At 46.2% G+C, this 13,822-nt stretch overlaps 1 protein-coding gene across 3 annotated transcripts in view; it reads left to right on the top strand.

Annotated features, from left to right (window-relative positions):
* Positions 1-2,720: 2,720 nt before the first annotated feature.
* Positions 2,721-13,822, top strand: part of Coq8a (coenzyme Q8A) — a 36,129-nt gene continuing 25,027 nt past the window's right edge. Inside the window, exons 1-2 of one of the 3 annotated variants that reach the window (XM_027954746.2) lie at positions 2,721-2,828; positions 3,205-3,251. The gene's annotated coding sequence lies outside the window, so the exon portion shown is untranslated. Of the gene's footprint in view, positions 2,928-2,972; positions 2,992-3,204; positions 3,252-13,822 lie in introns of those variants that run through there. The other 2 variants (XM_027954745.2, XM_027954747.2) reach the window with 2 other exon arrangements.

The raw sequence follows: 13,822 nt of genomic DNA, 5'->3' as shown, positions 1-13,822 counted from the left end.
AGTTTGTTAAAAACAGCAGTAGAGAAATGCAGGTGAGTGAAGAGTAAGAGATATTTCAAGACACTTGTGTGTTGATGAAAATGTTTTACCAGAGTGGGAAAAACTAAGGGCCTCCTCTGTCTTTTTAGTAAGGAAGAAATTTGGGGATTAGAAGGAAATGTTTAAGAGTATCAAGTTCCTTACCAAAATGTCCTAAGCATAGACATTGTTGTTTATTGTGAGAATATGTATGTATATATGCATATGCACATTTTAGTGTGTTTATTGAATAATACTGTACTAATATATTATGCCAGTTAGGACAGCTATACAAAAATATAAAATTTTAGAAGTTTTAAGATAAATATGAAAAAAATATTAAGATGACATCAGCTGGACTAGGTACAGCTGGATTAGGTACCCTTAATCCCAGAACCTCAGGAGGCTGAGGCAGAAGAACTGCAAGTTCAAAGCCAGTCTGGGCAACTTAGCAAGACCCTGTCTCAAAATAAAAAACAAGGGGTTGGGTCATGGCTTAGTGGTAGAGTGCTTGCCTGGCATGTGTGAGGCCCTGGATTCGATCCTCAGCACCACATATAAATAAAATAAAAAGATCCATTACAACTAAAAAGATATTTAAAAAAACAAACAACAAAAAATAAAGGTTAAATTTCTAAAAATAAAATTTAAAAAAGGGCTGGGGATGTAGGCAGTGGTATAGTGCCACTGGGTTTAATCCCTAGTACTTAAAAAGAAAAGGCATATGATCATTAACTAATAGCTTAAGGCATGACAGATGCTCAGATGAGGTATCTAGTGAATGAAATCCATGCTTCAAATGTTTTCTTGCTATTTTTGAGTTTTGTGGCTGTCTTATTAGCTACAGTTAGATCCATCCTTGTTCCTACCTTGCAGAGAGGCTGACAAAGAAGAGTAGTAAAGACTGTTATTATTTTATTGTTCACCTTACCTGTTATTATTAGTGTTATCTTCAGTATGGACTTTCTTTGCACATATCTTTTTAAAAAACATTTTTATTATGTGGAATTACAAACATATGTAATCTATATTATATTATGTTCATTAAATCCCATGTACCCATCATTCTCCTTCCATAATTATCAACTCCTCCCATTCATGACTCAGTCCTTTAATATTCTAAAGCTAAGTCCATACATCATATTATTTTATCTGAAATAATTTGGTATCTCTCAAATGTAAGAGATAAAAAAACCGAACTACAATATCACTATACCATTTGAAAAGAAAAAGAATTTGCAGGAAACTGTAACTTGCAGGATTGGGGAATGCTTTGCCAAAATAAAAAAAAAAAAAAATTAGGGCAGGAAAAAGAAATGTGATTTACCATAATAGAGCAGAAGTCATTATTTCTCAAGGAGTAGGTATTAACCTGACAAAGATGCGTTCTTTTCAAAGACTAACTGGGGAGCATTTCTCTAGTAAACTAGACTGGTCGTCTTGAAAATAAAACTTATATTTGTGGTGGTGGGTCATGCTTGTTTTCAGATACTTCGGGAGAGAAATTGGCCCTAGCATTGCTGGTAGAATGCGACTGAATTGGGACGAAAGCAGCCAAGTAGTTCTTTTCCCCTCATTTGTAGAACCAAAGCATCACATTTTCCCCCTATTTCCACCAACAGAAGCAGAGTTGTTGAAAATCACAACCTGTTTCTATTGCAGCCTGAGAGGGTAGAGTTGGTGAGATACAGGGGTGGATGAATCCTAGTGTGGGGGGTCACTAGACTGGGAAGACTTGGAAGGCCACAGGCAGTATAAAGAACAATTAGTGTAGTAGGGAGCAGTGAGCATCCTGGGAAGGCCTTGAGGCTTGGTCTTTTTCTCCTGTGTAGTGAAAGGGAGCCAAGGTATGGACCTTGGTTCAAACGTATCTTCTCTGTGTTCTTCATGTGGCAGCTCTGATGTGCCACCCACTGACTGAAGGGGCCGAAGGCGCTCTCCTCCGGGCTTAGCTCCTTCCACCTGTTGGCCTGTCCCCAGCTGTCAGGAGAGCCGCGCCTCTAGTCATCAGTGAGGAGACCAGGTGCCTCAGCTCTAAATTCCGTCACTCCTCGGGCGCCCCAACCCAGCAAAGGCTGTTTTGAGAATAGTGCTCACACAAAGTAAACACACTTAGCCTAAGAAGAAAGCTGGATAAAGTAGGAGGGCCAGGACACTAGAGGTGGAAGTGCGTTCTGCTTTGGCTGCGGTGCTTTCCCCTTCCGAGAGTGCTTTTTATGGAAACTGGTAAGAGGCCCTCTCCATACAAAGATGGGAAAAGGTGCAAAGCTCGCCCGTTCCTCAAAGCGCACCATGCCCCTAGCAGTCGCCTGCTGTGCCTCTCGCTTACTCTCCCAGGCCCTTTCTGAGCCCCAGCTAGCATTCGTCGGGACGTGACGTGCACGTGGCCAGTCAGTGCGGATGCGCCGGAAAAGGCCTGGACTCAGGACGCAAGCGCGCGGGCCACAAACGCCGCTTTTCTAACTGGGGGAAAGGGCAGCGGGGCTGGGCGGGGGGGGGGAGGAAAATGGGAGGGGCTCTGCCCGCTATAGTAGCATCCCATTGGCTGATCTCGCTCCGCCCTTGGTTTCGATTGGCTGCGGCCGCGCGCCGGGCCGAGCACGCTCCCCCGCCCTGCGCCGTGCGGCGATGGGTAGGCTACGACGGCACAGCCAATGGGAGTAGCTGGGAGGGGTGGGGCCAGTCAACGCGGGGCCTCATAGGGCGCCAGCGAGTATGGTAAACAGATCCCGAGCGCGTGTTAGGCGCCCGCGTTGGCACGTAAGCGGAGCGGCGCGAAGGTGACCGAGATCTCAGCTTAGTGCCTCCGGGTAAGGCTGCCACCCGCGGGCCTACAGCGTGCTCGGGCGCCTTCCGGCTGCGGCAAGTGCTGGCCTCACCACCTGTCCAGGCCATTTTTGCAGCCTCAGGTGACAGCGCGGGTTCCTGCTGCGAGTTTCTCTGGTCTCTGAGCTCCGTAGCGGGTTGCACTGGGTGCGCTTCAGGTGCAGGGTAGGGGTTGTGCAGTGGTCTCCCACCCGCGTGCCCACCTCGGCCAGCCCGCCTTGTTTCGGGGAAGGCACAAAGCCGTGTGTCTGGAATGCGACCCAGCAACCGGGAGGCGCTGCCACCTCCAGCCGATGTCTCTTGGTTGCCAATAGTTTCCCTGTTTCGTTTTCTCATAATTACATATGTTTTAATTTCCAGGTCCCCTCCTACCGTGTGTCTGGGAACTCTAACTGCTTGTGCTGCAGGTTTGTAAGAACTTTGACCTCCTTAAGGGGATCCAGCTGTTGGGTTTCACAGGTGGGGGTTTGGGGTGAACTTGGGAACCTTGTTAGTTCTTTCCTCCATTTGCTTTACTTTGATTCTTCCTCTTATTTTTCCAGGGACTGGTGGTCTTATTAGTGGTCTGGGCTAAATTTCCTAAGCTAGACTTTCCCTGGCTCATTGTCATTCATGCACAGTGGCAACATCTCTTTCTGCCAAACTACGCTTGTTTTCCCATGTGTAGAGTGAAGGAGAACGCTCCAGAGGCAGGTCTGAGTGTTAGGACTCTCCATTTGGATGAGAGATGTCATATTCCTGAAGGGTGAAAGTCTTTGTGTATCCTAAGCCTGGGTTAGGCTTGCAGCCTGTTGGAAAACTTGTCCATGCTCACTTGGGCCTTCATCTGCGTGACAGGACTCAGGAGCTGGGCATGCCAGGCCTACCTCCTTGCCAAAGGATTTGAACATACATTGATGCCAGCTTACCAGTTGTGTTGGGGATAGGTGAGTCATACTGGCAGGAGGACTGTTGAGAGGTAAGAGGACAAAAGGGAGAGATGGTTCACAGGAGGAGCATCTTTAAGACTGAAGTGACAGTTTCAGGTGTTTGATTTAGCCTTGCAAGTATGCAGACAATGCAGAATTGTTGAAATTGTTGGCCTGACCTCAGATGATTCAAAGGAAAAGTGAAATGGCAGTCTGGACACCTTTCTCAGAGCTAGTGCATCACTTAGGACAGGGTTTCTCAACCTCCAAACTATTGACATTTTGGACTCATGATTCTTTGTTGTGAGGGACCGGTCCTGTGCATTGTAGGAGGTGTAGCAGCATTTTTGGCTTCTATCCACCAGCAAAGTAGCCACCCTGATTCCCTGTCCCACCAGTTGTAACAATTGAGAATGTCTCCAGAGTTGCAAAGTATCTCCTGAAGGGAAAAATTGCCTTTGATTGAGAACCACCCAGATAAGACTAAAAAGGGTCATCTCATGCTTCCAGAGGCCTCTCTCAGACCTGTCCAGGAGTAGTTGAGAGGTTTAGGGAGAGGGCGGTGTTATGCCACCTGACGTAAACAAACAGTAGAAGCTGTGCATATGGAGCTTTAAAGGAATCCTCACCTGAGCACTAGGTGGCAGAGGTGAAACCTGCCAACAGAGAGAAGGTAGAAATTCATGGACATTTACTGTGTCTGTAAGGATGTGTAGTGGTGACTAGTGGGGTTGGGAGTTCTGAGGAAGTTGAAGACCAGTAGTTTCTGTTTTGGGGGATCTTGCAAGACTCTGGAATATATGCACATGAAGTGACCATTGGCCACTTTTTTAGTAATGATCTAACAAGTGTAAGCTGCCTGAATGCTGGCAGAGAGGTCAGTTCATTTAACAACAAGTGACTTTTCCAAGGTGGTGCTTTACTCATCCTCAATTTTTGCTCACACATCTCTGTGTCTTGTGGGAGGAGGCCAGACTTGTGTGTTCAGGGAATAAGTGTCTGGCTGCATTTCAAACATACATGTGTGTACACCCCCCCACCTGCCCTTCTAGGAGTTTAATAATGGTGCAGCATGGGAACCTTCCATTTGTGGAATTCCTCTATAGTTGATCATTATTATCAATGACAGCCATTTATTTTTGTGCAGAGAAAGATGCTTTACTTCTGAGTCTACATTTTGCTTAGATTTAGCCCAGAATTTATGCCCTCATCTGAATCTCAATACAGTGGACATGTAGAGAACCTGAAAAAAAAAAAAAAACAAACAGTGATTATTGAGTAGGGAAAGGAAAACATCCCAAGCACCTACTATGAATTTCTGTTTCTTTGTTTTTAATTTAATCCTGTAGGAATATAACAGGAATTTCCTGCAACACTTCTTGGTCAGTTACGAGGTCTTTTGGGTGCCCTTTGTTGCCTGTAGAAAAGGATTAGGAAGGGAGATCACTTCTCCTTTCTCAAAGAGAAGTTTGGAGACACCTATTATTGGGAAGCTCAAAACTTGGCAGGATAATTTTCCATCAAGGGCCATGGACACTGAGTCATTATCTTTGTCAGTTGAAACAAGAGCTGTGTGCAAAATTAGACTGGAATATTTAGCTAAAGAGTTGTCTTGATCTGACAACTGGAAATAGTTCCAGCATTCCTGTTAAATAACAGTTGAGACTTGGGGAGAGTCAGTGCAAGAGGGGAGCTCAGGGTCTGGTTTCTTCCAGAATTATACATGTGGGAGGGGTGAAGCCAGGGAGACAGTTTGAGAGAAGGGAGGGTGGCGCATCCCAGGACTTAAGGACAGAGGGAATGTAGACCTCAAGTCACAGACTAAGAGAATATATACAGGTAGAATTTATAGACTAAGTGGATACAGGGCTGAGATTTCTAGTTGAGAGGAGAAGCTGGGTGATGGTGACTGTACCCTTAGAGGGTACAGAAAGAGCAGGAGGAGCAGGTTTGGAGGAGATGGTGATGTTAGTGTTAGACATGATGGAGCTGAGGTACCTGTGGGTCTATTTTTTTCCTATTCTTGTTTATTAAGATATAATTGGCATGTGGTAAATTTTCCCTTTTTAATATGTAGCCCCACACAGTTGGACGGATGCATATAGTAACATAACCACTCACAATCAAGGTGTAAAACAGTTCCATCACCCTCCAGCATAGAGCATCTTTGTAGTTACCTGTGAGATTTGAATGAGACTATATGGCACAGACGTGTGTAACTTGTTTTTGTTCTAGAATTGCTTTAAGTGGGTAAGAGAGCTTGCTGGCTTGAGAAGGGGGAAGCAAGCCTTTTTCTTAGCTAGCCTGTGGAAAGGCAGAAGCAGCAGTGTGCAGAGCAGGGAGTCAAGAGGGCCTAGGGCCAGTCATGCTGTGGAACAGTGGAGGAGGAGGAGGAGGAGGCCAGAGAGAGTGGACAGGGGAGAGTTTCTGGGTCTGTGGAGCTGGCAGGAAACTCTGTGAAGGGTGTTGACAGAGGCCGGCTGAAGCGACCTACCAGCCTGGACCATCAGTTGTCACAGAGGGCAACTTGGGGAGCAGGAGAGACAAGTGCACCATCTTTGGGAGTTGTTAGCAGTGAAGGAGAAACGTCAGCAGAAGCTGTTTGGTGCAGGAGAGCTGAGAATGGGTTTGTGGGCTTGAGGGGGAAAGGCTTTTGTGGAAGGTGAAATTGAGGGCAGAAGAATACATAGCTCTTAGAGATGGGTTAGGGAGGAGAATGTGTGGGAAGGACCAGGAATTTGAGGATATTTGGGGAAACAGGTCTGCTATGGAAGGAGTAACAGAAAGCCAGACCCAGTTTCTGTCATAGGTGTCTCAGGGTCCTGCCTCTGCCATCCTTTGAGGAGCTGGTTGCTCCTGATAGAAGCAAGAATATGTGTAGAGGGGAGGCAGCTCTACAACTCAGAGTTTCCCCTCTCTACCTCTGTGCTACTCACTGGATTCTCTCAGGCTTATTTACTGAGCATGGCCACTCCACTTTTCCACCTCTCCATCTTTGTGAAACATCTGGGGAGTCTCCCCCTGATATAGGTATATTCATAGAGTATAGGCATATTCATAGAATATACCTAATTCTTTTGAGCATTATCCTTTGCAGACTCTGTTAAATCCATGTTTCTAGGACTATCCCTGTGTGTCTCCTTGTCAATTCTCTGTGCTCCAGGAGTAAACGGCTTCTTCTGAATCCCTGGAAATTAGAGACCATCCTAGGTCAAGTGCCATATTTTACACATGGGGATATAGGACATGCAGACCTGAGGAGAACTGATGTGCCTGTGTATAACTTGGTTGGTGAGCTGGGCCTGGAATCCCTGGGTCCTCCCTGTCAAGCCTCATCCCATTCTGTGTATTGTTCAGAGCTAGAGGACCTGGTAGCAGTGTCCCTACCATCTACTGGGCTGGATGAGAGGTCCAAGGGACTGTTCATATGAAAAGAAATGTCAAAGTCCAGAGCCTGGGGTTGGTCCCACTGTTTGTTCTTTTTCTGGCACAATTTTTGCTTGGCACTGATTCTGGCTCAGAGGAGGGTGAAGGAAAGAACAGGTTGCCTGGTAAGCTGAAGGTGGTTACTGTTTGACAGGTGCTTGAGCAAACAGCTCAGATCTTTCTAAGATTGAGAAGAAACTCGCTGACTCTTGCTCCCTAGGGTGTTTACAACCGACACTTGACCCAGCAAAGGGTGGAAGCGCTGCCATAGCCAGGTTGGCTGTATGGCCCACTCATGCCTCCCTGAAGCATGGTTGACAGGCCAGGGCAGACTTGCCCTCTGAGGAGCAGGATCTTTCTCCTCCCCGTCCTTTCCTCTCACTCTTCATATAGACAAGGAATGGGGCAAAACAGAGAGGTGTATTTGTGTCCAGCTTGTGAACAGCTCATGAAGCTGGCATGGATACTTCCCAGTGTGGCTCCTGTAAAAATCTCTTTAGACAAGGGATGTTGCTATTGCCATGTATGTAGCTGTGCATACCAAGGGGTTCAGGGTGATCACCAACAGAAAGGACATTTACTTGGGTTCAGCAACCCTGTTGTAAGGAAGATGGGCAGGTATTTATGTCTGCCCCGTTTCCAAGGCACTTCAGGCCAGCTGCCAGCACTCTGCTGAGTGCTGTCTCATACCACAGTGCCAAATAAACCACACGAGTCCTCAAGAGAGGGTGAGCCCTGCTTGCCTCCCTGACTTAGACTGGATCCTGTACCGGGAACGTGGAGCTGGAGATATAAATAAAGGGATTACCAGGCTGATCTCATCCATATTCGGGCTGAATCTCATTCCAGAGTGTCTGTGTGGTTGAATTTATACATTTTATCTATATATAAGTAAAATTATTATCTTTTGACACAAAGTCTCCGTCTGAGTTGCCCAGGCCAGCCTTGAACTTCTAATCCTCCTGCCTTAGACTTCCAAGTAGCTGGGATTATGGTGTGTGCCATCGCACCTGGCTTGTTGCAATAATATTAATAATATCAGCTAAGGATTTTTTTGTGTTTTTGGTGCTGGGGATTAAACCTAGGGCCCCACACATTGCTAGACAAGTTCTGTATTGAGCTATATCCCATCCCTTTTTAAAAAGGGGGAGAGGACACTCAGCTCTCTGTTGCCTGGCTGTGCCTTGGGATTCTGGCCCACTGAGGTGTTGGTCCCTCTCTGAGAAATCATTGGAGGCTAGGACTTCACTTTCTGCTACTTTTACACCTCCCTTCCCTGGTAAGGATATCTTAATTGTCCAGTGTGTGGAGAATGGAGGCTTGCAATCTGGGACTTCAAAACCATACTCTTTTGCTTGTTTATACCTCTAAACTAATAAACAGGTTGTCTGAGCCATAATGGATTCAGGACCTAGCTTTACTTTTTACAAGTTGCGTGACTTTGAACACATTCTTAACTTCTCTGTCTTTGCTCTCTCAGCTACTGTGTTGATCAGCTTTCCATCCCTGTGACAAATTACTTGAGAAAATCAACTTAAAGGAGAAAAGATTTATTTTGGCTCATGGTTTTAGAGGTTTCAGTCCATGGTCAGTTGGCTCTATTGTTCTGGGCCTGAGGTGAGATATGGCATGAGGTGAGGAAAGGCATCATAGAGGAAAGCTGCTCTCCTTCTGGCATCAGGAAGCAGAGTGAGAGATTGATGAGGACAAGGTATACCCTTTCAGGGCACATTGCCAGTGACCTACATCCTCTAACTAGGTCCAGCCTCCTACAGTTTCACCACTTCCCAATAATCTGTTCAATTATGAACACATCAGTGGATGAATCCATTGATGCGATTAGAGCCTTCATGATCCAATCAGTTCCCAAAAGCTTCACCTATGAACATTGCTGCCTGGGGGACCAGGCTTTCAACACATGAAACTTAGATCTAAACCGTAACAGCTACAAAATGGGCACTGTACCTACCTTTTAAAAATGATTGAGTTAACACATCCCTGCTTAAGTAGGACACTTAGTACAGAGCCCAGCATGTACTAAATGCTCAGAAAAGCAGTGGTAGTTACCATCATGTTGTGCTGGTTCTACTTCTCACAAAAGCATTTGGGGAACTGATTAAATTCATTGAAGGATAGTGTCTGAATAATTGCTGCTCCACAAGCCCTTGTGTGTGTTAGCACAAGAGTATATAATTTTTGCCGGGTGCAGTGGCTCATACCTGTAATCGAAGCAGCTCGGGAGGCTGAGGCAGGAAGATTGGGGGTTCAAAGCTAGCCTCAGCAACTTAGCGAAGCACTAAGCAACTCACTGTATTTTAAAAGATAAAATAGGGCTGGGGAGTATCTCAGTGATCAAGTGCCCCTGAATTCAAACCCTGCATCCAAAAAAAAAAGAGTATATAATTTTCAAGGACTTTCAAGAAAAAGCCCAGTATCTGGAAGCAACTTCAAGGGAACATGAAGTCTTTATAGAAGACAATTTGAGGTCCAGAAACTCCTTTCCTTCCAAGGCAGGACTCCACAGGCCATCCAAAAGGCTGTGGTGACCATGTGTTGACCATGCTGAGCAGCCCTGTGTACCAACCTCTCATCCACAGCAGGCAGATCAGCCTGTGTGGCTCACCAGGTGGCCACTCCTGCCCAGCAGACAGGGCTGTGCAGGCCTTGGGGTGGAGGCAGCAGTGAGCCTCCATCTGCCTGCTTGTCTGCTTGTGTGTCTCTTCTAGCCAACACCCCACGTTTCATGGATGTGCCCATACCCAGCGCTTGCCCAGCCAGGGGCTCTTGTTAGGAATTCTATGAAAGCATAGGAATGAAGGGATGATTACATGGTAGATGAATTTATATGAGCTCAAACTGTGGACTGACAATGGCACTTGTCTGTTAAAATGAGAGGATGGAATGCAGGTGGTCTCAGTTATGGCTGGGAGTCCCCTGAAGTGGCAAGAGGAAGGAGATGTTCAGGAAGTTGGCACCCAACACCCCCTCACCCCAGGCATGATCCCCTTTTAAAAAAATTTTTTTTGGGGGGACTATTTGTAAATGGACAGAATGCCTTTATTTAATTAATTTATTTATTATGTGGTGCTTAGGATTGAACCCAGTGCCTCACACTTGCAAGGTGAGTGCTCTGCCACTGAGCTACAACTCCGGCAGCATGACCCCTTTATAAGCAGCACTTAGGGGCCACTTTGCCATGGATAACCCAGAAAAAGCTGGTCTAGCCTGGGGCCTTAGGCTATAGTGGGGTGAGCCTGTTTCTTGGGGTCAGGAGCAGAGCTTAAAAGGGGATCTTTGCTCCAATACTAGCCTGCTGTGGTTTACTGTAGTTGCTCCAGTACGACTTGAGTGACTTCCAGATTTCCAGGGATAGAGCTGGAGCTGTGGCGCAGAGGAAGAGTGAGTGCTTGTCTAGCAGGTGTGAGGCACTGGATTTGATTCTCAGCACCATATATAAATAAATAAAAAATAAAGGTCCAGATTTCCTGGGATAATTGTGGTAATAGTTTACACTATTGTGTTAGGAGTTGACTAACTTTGTCTTTAAGGGCCTGATAGTAAATATTTTGGGTTTTGTAGACTTTAGTTCTCTCTGGCAACTACTCCACTCTCCTATTGTAGCAAAAGCAAAACCACAAAAAACTCAATCAAACAAACAAGCAAACAAACCCAGCAGTCATATACACACATGTGAGTGAATGAACATAGTCAATATATAAACGAATGTGCTGAGTGTGTTCTAATAAAACTTTATTTACAAAAATAGGCAGCAGGGCCAGATTTGGCTCTAGGACCCTGGTTTGCCCTCTTCCTGCCTATAAGGATGCTAGTAATGTTACCTGACTTAATTTCTGGTTCAGCAAATTGTGATTATTGTACATAATACTTAATTCTGGATTTTTTTGGGGAGAGGGTGTAAGTACCCATTGATTACTCTGTCTTTTAGCACTTGGGCCAGTATTAGGGGAGGGCTGTGTCAAGTGGTTTTCCCACCATTTCTGAGAAGGGCAGTTGACCCTCATTCCCCAAAGTGGGGTGACCATGTTCCATCTGCCTGTCAGCCTGTCAGGGGCAGTTGTCTTCTGATGGACAGTGGCTAACCCGGGGCATGTAGAGACATTATTTATAGCATTCTGAGCTGTCACCTTCACCTTCTCCCAGTTCTGCCCTGAACAAGCACTAGAGGGATGTGGGAAAGTTTTTTAAAACTGCAATTTGTATACTTGCTTTTTTTTAAAAAAATAAACAGAATATATATAAAATTTTTTAAAATATAATTTTAATATTGCAAAGGTAAAGCATAAATTTTCTGTAGAAAATTTTAGAAACTATTAAGGAAATAAATAATTTCAAATGAATCTGTTGTCCTACCACTCAGTGAAAACCACATGCTTTTAATGTTTTATTGTTTTGTGACCTTTTTTCATGTGGGGACATGTGTTATGCTTTCTTATTTGCCATAAGTACCTTTCCCAGTGTCATTTAAACGGCTGTACCTGTGGATGTACCAGTATTCACCTAACACATCTTAGACCATGTGGGGATTTACATTCTTGTACTTGAAATAATCACATACATCCAATTTTAAGGTAATGCAATTTGAGGGGCTGGGGGAGGATTCTTGGATTGTTATCAGTCAGGATGGCCTGGGGAGGAGATGGGGACAGGGGGTTTCTGGTGTGGGGCATGGGGGAGGTGGAGTGCGACTGCCAGAGGCCTGTCTTCATCGTGAAGCATAGACTCACCAGGCCTGGCTGGGGCTGGCAAGGCAGACAGGCCATTTTTCCACTTTCTGTTCCTCTGGGTTCTTTTCATGGTATTCTTTTGCCTTTGAAGATGGATAGAGCCTGAGGATATATCTGACCTTGCTGACAGAGGCCCTGAGGCCAGATCTCACTAGACAGAAACCTGGAGTAGCCTGAGAGGTTTGAGTGATGGTCCCTGGTCTGTAATGTAAAAGGCTTAGGCAAAGGACAGATCTATCCAAGTTCATGGATTTGGGCTTGGAAATTTCCCAACACATTCATTTTCTGAGTCCTTGCAGGAAACAGTCAACTGGTGTTTCCTTTTTCTCAGAGAAAGAAGGAAAAAAATCTCAAAAGATATATGAGAACTTTTCAGGCTCCCTGCAAGGTAGAAATCGAGATGTCTGTGCTCAAAGTAAAAATAGGGTTTTCAGCTGGGAAGAAGCAGAAGGTCATTGGCTAGCCCCTTATGGTGTCTCCTCAAGGTCACTAAATAGGCCTTGCCTTAGTCTGCTTCAAGTGGCAGCTTTTGAGAGCCTTTGGGCTATTGTTTTTAAGCTCAGGCATTTCTGATTTCCTTTTTCAGGTTCTTGAAGGGATAGTGGGGAAAAGGAGGGCAACTTAAGGTTTCTACTTAAGGGGAAAGCCACACTTGGGGAGGGAGGTAAGATGGTGGAGACTTTAAGGAGGGATCTCTGGAGACTTCCTGCCTGTTCTCTGGTACGGACCTCTCCTCTGCTTCCAGGACTGGGGTTCTAGTAAGTTTTGAGGACCAGCAGTGTTGTAGCATGCTTGCTAGAAATGCAGATTCCCCATCCCCATTCCAGACTTAGGAAATTAGAAGCTTTGAGGTGTGGCCCGGCAGAGAGAGAGAGAGAATGTGTGTGTGTGTGTGTGTGTGTGTGTGTGTGTGTGTTTGGTTTGTTTTTTGTTTTAAACACATCCACTGGGTGAATCTGATAGAGACTAAAGCTCCAGGGCTACTGCCTCAGACCAGAAGCTCTGCGGAGGCCTTAGTTCTACTTAGTTTAAGTAGAGTCAGAGCTATGTGCCAGTTCTGTAGATGGCAGGCTTTCTCCAACCTGGAGAGACCAGCTGAGTTCATTTCATTTAACAGGTATTTATCACCTATGGGCTCCAACGCTGTGCTTGATGCTGGAGAGACAGGGAAGATGGAAAAACGGATGTGGTTCTTGTCTTGTGGTTGTCAGTCTAGTGTGCATGGAGGGGGATAGATTCACAGGCAGATTCAGAGCATGGTGGTGGCTGCAATGCTATGGGATACAGGGTGCTGGGGACGGCTTCTGGAGGAGCTGACAGTTGAGCTCACAGTCCTGTGATGAGGGGAGGAAGTGCACTTGTGAGCATGGAGGGAGCCCCCTGGGTCCTAGGAATAGGTTGGAACACACACTCAGTGGAGGGAAGGAGGCAAGTGTGAAGGGGAGGTGGGGGGCTGGGTCAGGAAGGTTCTTTCAGCCTCTTAGAATTCTCAGAGAAGCCACGAGGCCTGGGGGCTGGGGTTGGGGCCAGCAGCATAGGAATGCATTGGGGGAAAAGAAGGTGGTGGGTGGGTAGAGCTGAAGGTAGAGGCTGTTGCGTGGCCCAGGTGGGAACATGCAGGTGGATTGGGGCAGGTGAGGAGGGTTGGAAAGCTGCAGGTGGTGGTGGTGGTGGCATGCCTCAGGATGGGGAGCCCTGGACAGTGGGGGAGGGGTGATGAAGGCAGCTTTGGACCTGTTGAGTTTGCGGTGTCTGTGGGATGTTGGGTGATGTTGGAGCAGCAGAGGGCTGGATGCAGCTTGCTTCAAGGGAGGTGTCTCAGTACGGGCTCTGCCCTTCTTCCCCCACCTCCCAGGACAAAGGGCTTCCTGTGCAGTTGGCACTGGGTTGTTATACCAG

The sequence above is a fragment of the Marmota flaviventris genome, chromosome 12 (assembly GCF_047511675.1).
Source record: "Marmota flaviventris isolate mMarFla1 chromosome 12, mMarFla1.hap1, whole genome shotgun sequence".
Classification (NCBI taxonomy): Eukaryota; Metazoa; Chordata; class Mammalia; order Rodentia; family Sciuridae; genus Marmota; species Marmota flaviventris.
This window is presented reverse-complemented; position numbering and strand designations above follow the sequence as displayed.